General features: G+C 48.5%; 1 pseudogene; it reads left to right on the plus strand.

Annotated features, from left to right (window-relative positions):
- The first annotated feature begins 200 nt into the window (after nucleotides 1–200).
- Nucleotides 201–1,497, plus strand: LOC129151441 (elongation factor 1-alpha 1-like; annotated as a pseudogene).
- The last annotated feature ends 5,189 nt before the right edge of the window (nucleotides 1,498–6,686 follow it).

A 6,686-nucleotide genomic window follows, 5' to 3' on the forward strand; every position in this document is an offset into this window, starting at 1 on the left:
TATTTGTAAGTTTTAACCTAGGATCACACAACCACCTACTAGTGATGAATGTATTACTGAATTTTAGAAACTCATACTGCTCTTACCAACTTCCCATTAGCCGTGGTCATAAAGTCAAGAATAAACCAGATGGCTTTTTCACAAAGGGTTTGCCGCCGGAACACAGGTGTTGTGAAAACCACCCCTAAGTCAAACCCAAAATGGGAAAGGAGATGGCTCCTATCAACATCGTCGTCATTGGACACCTAGATTCTGGCAAGTCTGTCACTACTGGCCACCTGATCTACAAATGTGCTGGGGCTGACAAAAGAACCATCGAAAATCTTGACAAGGAGGCTACTGAGGTAGGGAAGGGCTCCGTCAAGTATGCCTGGGTCGTGGGTAAACTGAAAGCTGAGCGTGAGCATAGTATCATCATTGATATCTCCTGTGGAAATTAGAGACCAGCAAGTATACATGACCATCATTGATGCCCCGAACACAGAGAATTCATCAAAAATATGGTTCCAGGCACATCGCAGGCTTCCTGTGCAGTCCTGATTGTTGCTGCTGGTGTTGCATCTCCATGACTGGACAGACCCGTGAGCATGCCCTTTTGGCTTACACACTGGGTGTGAAACAGCTGATTCTTGGTGTAAACAAAATGGATTCCACTGAGCTGCCCTATAGCCAGAAAAGATACGAGGAAATTGTTAAAGAAGTCAGCACCTACATTAAGAACATGGGCTACAAACCTAACACAGTAGCATTTGTGCCAATTTCTGGTTGGAATTATGACCACATGCTGGAGCCAAGTGCTAAGATGCCTCGATTCAAGGGATGGAAGGTCACCTGTAATGATGGCAATGCCAATGGAACCACACTGCTTGGAGTTCTATGGGCCGAGAGGAGCCTGCCCCTCCAGGATGTCTACAAAATTGGTATGGGTCTGTCCCTGTGGGCCGAGTGGAGCCTGGTCTTCTCAAACCCGGCCTGGTGGTCACCTTTGCTCCAGTCAGTGTTGCAACTGAAGGGAAGCCTGTTGAAATGCACATGAAGCTTTGAGTGAAGCTCTTGCTGGGACCATGTGGGCTTCAATGTCGAGAACATGTCTGTCAAAGATGTTCGCCGTGGCCATGTGGCTGGTGACTACAAAAATGACCCACCTGGGGAGGCAGCTGGCTTCACAGCTCAGGTGATTATCCTGAGCCCCCCAGGCCAGATCAGTGCTGGATATGCACCTGTGCTGGATGGTCACACAGCTCATATTGCTTGCCAATTTGCTGAGCTGAAGGAGAAGATTGCTCGTCTGGGAAAAAGCTGGCCGGTGATGTCAATATGGCTCTTGGCAAGCCCATGTGTGTCGAGAGCTTCACTGATTACCCTCCTCTGGGCTGTTTTGCTGTTTATGACATGAGACAGACAGTTGCTGTGGGTGTCATCAAAACAGTGGACAAGAAGGCAGCTGGAGCTGGCAAAGCCACCAAGTCTTCCCCAAAAGGTCAAAAGGCTAAATGAATAGTGGTAGAGGGATGGTCTCAGAAATGTTTGTCTCAATTGGCCATCTATATAAAAGCCTAAGCAACCTTTATGACCACACGACCAGAATGACCAGAATGGTCAACTAGTTGTTATGACATGCACTGACCATCAGGGGACAGATACTCAATGCAGGATCTTCCCTCTGGTGGTTAGTGCACTCCCATAGGGGGAGTGCTGCTCAGACAGAAGCCAGGCTCAAGGCTGGCGAGTGCCATTGTTGTGGCGGAAGCCTCTCCTGACTCTGCAGCAGCGCTACCAAGCAGTGATGGCAGGTGCAGCGGGCAGGATGAGCGTGAGTGGCATAGTGCCCGGCCCCAGCTGGGACTCCTCCCTGGCCGCCTGCCACTTGGCGCCCTGCTACATTCCTTGAGGGAAATCAGTCAGACAGAGAAAGACAAATACCACATGATTTAATTCTTATGTGGAATCTAAAAACCAAAAAAATATATGAACAAATAAAACAGGAACATACTCAGATACAGATAACAAACTGAGGATTGCCAGATTGGAAGGGGTTGTTGGGCTGGGTAAAAAAGTGAAAGGATTAAGAAGTACAAACTGGTAGTCATGAAATAGCCAAGGGGACATAAAGTACAGCATAGGCAATATATTCAATAATATCGTAATAACTGTGGTGTCAGGTGAGTACTAGGATTGAGGGGATCACTTCATCTGTACTAATAAAACAGAAACATGCAAATTGACCATACCTTGCTATGCCCACAAGCCATGCCCACCAGCCAATCAGGAGCAAGTATGCAAATTAACCCAACCAAGATGGCTGCAGTCACTGAGAGAGCAGGAAGCTTGGGTTTTCCCAGCCTTGGAGGAAGCGAAGCTTCCTGCCAGCTCTGGCCAGCCCTGGCCTCTGCTCAAGGCTACAAAGTTTCAATTATAGAAGATAAATAAGTCCCAACAAAAATGGTGGCAGCCACAGAGCTGCAGAGAGCAGGAGGCTTGGGTTGCCCCTGGTAATAAAGGAAGCCAAGTTTCCTGGCAGGTCCTGGCCTCCACTCAAGGCTACAAAGTTTCAATTATAGAAGACAAATAAATCTCAGATACCAGGGCCTCCCCTTGGGTTGCCAGGCAGGGGGTGGGGGGGGGGCGAGTGGCTGGCTGGCAACCCACCACAGGCCCCTCGCCCAGGCCACCCCATGCCCCAAGGGAACCTCCACCCTGATCCAGGACACCCTTCAGGGCAAACCAGCCAGTTCCCACCCATGCACCAGGCCTCTATCATCTAATCTAATAATAGACAAATATGCAAATTGACCGCACCTTCGCTACACCTAAGCCACGCCCACCAGCCAAGCCACGCCCACCAACCAATCAGGACGAGTATGCAAATTGCCCCAACAAAGATGGCGGCTAATTTGCATATCAAGACAGTGTTGAAAGAAGCCAAGAGCTGCAAAGGGGAGTAAAGCTTCGAAGAAGCAAGCAAGCCAGGGGGGCTTGGGGGGGAGGAGAAGGGAGGAGCGAAGTCAGGGTCGTAGGCGAAGGGAAACGAAGGCGGGCTGGAGGAGAAGGTGGGGCCGGCAGCAAGGGCGGAGCGGAGGCGGAGGCGGGGCCGGGGCCGAAGGGAAACCGGGGCAGGCTGGAGGAGAAGGCGGGGCCGGCGACAAGGGCGGGGCGGAGGCGGGGCCGGGGGTGAAGGGAAACGCGGGCGGGCTGGAGGAGAAGGCGGGGCCGGCGACAAGGGTGGGGCGGAGGCGGGGCCTGGGGCAAAGGGAAACGCGGGCGGGCTGGAGGAGAAGGCGGGGCCGGCAACAAGGGTGGGGCGGAGGCGGGGCCGGGGGCGAAGGGAAACGCGGGCGGGCTGGAGGAGAAGGCGAGGCGGGCGGCAAGGGCGGGCCGGAGGCGGGGCCCGGGGCGAAGGGAAACGCGGGCGGGCTGGAGGAGAAGGTGAGGCGGGTGGCAAGGGAGGAACGGAGGCGGGGCCAGGGGCGAAGGGAAACGCGGGCGGGCCGGAGGAGAAGGATAGGCGGGCGGCAAGGGAGGAACGGAGGTGGGGTAGAGTGCAGCAGGAAATCCCATTGCAGGAATTTTCCTGCAACGGGAAAGCTAGTATTTAATAAAAGAGTAATATGCAAATTGACCATCACTCCAACACACAAGGCGTTTGCCCCCATGTGGACACAAGATGGCTACCACAAGATGGTCAGCAGGGGAGGACAGTTGGGAGAGACCAGGCCTGCAAGGGAGGGCAGTTGTGGGCGATCAAGCCTGCAGGGGAGGGTAGTTAGGGGTGACCCGACTGGCAGAGGAGGGAAGTTGGGGGCGACCGGGCCTGCAGGGAGGGCAGTTAGGGGTGTCCAGGCCTGCAGGGGAGGGCAGTTAGGGGCAATCAGGCTGGCAGGGGAGTGGTTAGGGTGTGATCAGGCTGGCAGGCAGAAGCAGTTATGGGCAATCAGGAAGGCAGGCAGGTGAGCAGTTGGAAGCCAGCAGTCCTGGATTGTGAGAGGGATCCCAGATTGGAGAGAGTGCAGGCTGGGCTGAGGGACACACACCCTGTGCACGAATTTCATGCACCGGGCCTCTATTAAATATATATTCGTCTTACCACTAAGCTGTACACCTGAAATTAATATAAAATATTGAATATCAACTATAATTGAAAAATTTAAAAACTATTTTAAAAGAAAAAAATAATTTATAAAATTTTATTTAAGGACATTTAAAAAATCCTAAGCAAATGGCTATACAAAAAAAAAAATTAGTTTTTAAGAACTATGAAGGTAAATATTTTCTTCATCCATTCATTCAATAAATCTCTGTCCTCTTCCACAATATAAAATGATTAAGATGCCTTCACTTAGTAGCATGAAATATATCCCACTGAATATATAAATGAAAAAAGGGAACAGTATTTTTAAGGAAATATAATTTTATGAATACAATAGAAATTGTGGTTTTCAAAACTGTTTTTGTTGGCTTTTTTTTTTTTAGTTTATTCTGACTCAGGATAAGAAAAATGAATCTGCATACATATTCATTAGTAGGGGGAAGCTTTTTTAACAAGTTAAAATTCAGTCATGTTAGAGAAGGCTATACCTGTGTACAAAAAAAAAAAAAAATCTATTCTTCCAAAATCCTTCCTGCTTTCGGTTTTATTCAGAACATAGCTTTTTACTGCGTATCATTTGCCTTTGGTCAGCCCCCTCATCACTGCTACAGAATGTCCTCATTCATTTATTTCAGTTACCAAGTGATTCTTTTCTCCTCTCCTGGGACGTTATTATTCTCCTAATTCTGTTTAGTGGAGGGTGCACATTCCATAGCAGCTGACAGGCAGAACTCCTGATAAAATGCGAGGGTGAACAGCGAACACCGGCAAAATAAGTAAGTCAAATGCTGTGCCTGTGTCTTCTGTTTGCTGTGTACCTCAGGTGTGAGGCAGGGGATGGTGCTGGTGAGCCCTCTATCCCTCTCCTAATCCCGCCTTGCTGAGAGGAAATCCCTTCTCTTGGTACCTCCCAGACACCTTTTTCAGCCCCACCCCACACCAGGCAATCATTAGCTGCCTGCTTCTCCTACCCTCTCTCCCTCACCTGGATCTTCCCCGGGCCTGCCTTTCCCAAGAGTACCCTTTGCTTCAGAATTTCTCTAGACCTCTTTCTCTCATCCTATCTACTCCATCAAACCCCCACTCGCGAGCCCCGCCCCCCGCTGAGCCCTACCTTTATCTTTTAAAAAAATATTTTTATTGATTTCAGAGAGGAAGGGGTAGAGAGACAGAGAGAGAGAGAGAGAGAGAGAGAGAGAGAGAGAGAGAGAGAAGCATCAATGATAAGAGAGAATCATTAATTGGCTGCCACCTGCACAGCCCCTGCTGGAGATTGATCCTGCAACCCGGGCATGTGCCCCTGACCTGGATCAAACCCGGGACCCTTCAGTCTGCAGGCTGACGCTCTATCCACTGAACCAAACCTGCTAGGGCTCTGCCTGTATCTTGACTAGTTACCACAGCCTAGCAACCTACGCAATTACCCACACATAACTGTGAGTCACCAATAGCAACCTTCTTTTTCTCCCTTCTCCCTCTCATAATCTCCCCAGGAAGGTTTGCTTCTTTCTTTATTTTTTTTTCACTTTTTTGTGAATTTTTTTTTATTATTGAGGTATTATATGTGTACATATCTTACCATTACCCCCCCCACCCCACACCCATACATGCCCTCACCCCCCAGAGTTTTGCATCCATTGTTTATGCTTATATGCATGCATACAAGTCCTTCGTTTGATTTCATATCTCCCCCACCTCTCCCTAACTTTCCCCCTGTAATTTGAAAGTCTGTTTGATGCTTTACTGTCTCTGTATCTATCTTTTTGTTCATCACTTTATAATGTTCTTTACTATCCATAAATGAGTATTTTTCTTTCATTGACTGGCTTATTTCACTTAGCATAATGTTCTCCAATCCCATCCAGGTTGCTGCAAATGATGAGAATTTCTTCTTTTTTATGGCAGCATAGTATTCCATTGTGTAGATGTACCACAGTTTTCTGATCCAGTCATCTGCTGATGGGCACCTAGGCTGTTTCCAAATCTTAGCTATTGTAAATTGTGCTGCTATGAACATAGTGGTGCATATATCCTTTCTGATTGGTGTTTCTAGTTTCTTCGGATATATTCCCAGGAGTGGGATTACTGGGTCAAATGGGAGTTCCATTTTCAGTTTTTTGAGGAAACTCCATACTGTTCTCCACAGTGGCTGCACCAGTCTGCATTCCCACCAGCAGTGCACGAGGGTTCCTTTTTCTCTGCATCCTCGCCAACACTTGTCGTTTGTTGATTTGTTGATGATAGCCATTCTGACAGGTGTGAGATGGTACCTCATTGTTGTTTTGATTTGCATCTCTCGGATAATAAGTGACTTTGAACATGTTTTCATGTGTCTCTTGGCCTTCCTTCTGTCTTCTTTTGAAAATATTCTGTTTAGGTCTGTTGTGTCAGGAGCCAAGAGTTGGTCAAAGGATTAACTCTGACCTTACTTCAGTAAGTTACCGAAACTAGGCCCACTTCCTCTTGCCTGAGGACAAAGCATTCTTTCCATAGTTGCCCTTCAACCGCCATATTCTTTATCTATAGTCAGCACCCTTTACGACCTTAGTCAATTATCTAAGTCCACATGACCCATTCAGCCCCCACCCCTCCTAGGCAT

This window comes from Eptesicus fuscus, chromosome 14, assembly GCF_027574615.1.
Source record: "Eptesicus fuscus isolate TK198812 chromosome 14, DD_ASM_mEF_20220401, whole genome shotgun sequence".
NCBI lineage: Eukaryota > Metazoa > Chordata > Mammalia > Chiroptera > Vespertilionidae > Eptesicus > Eptesicus fuscus.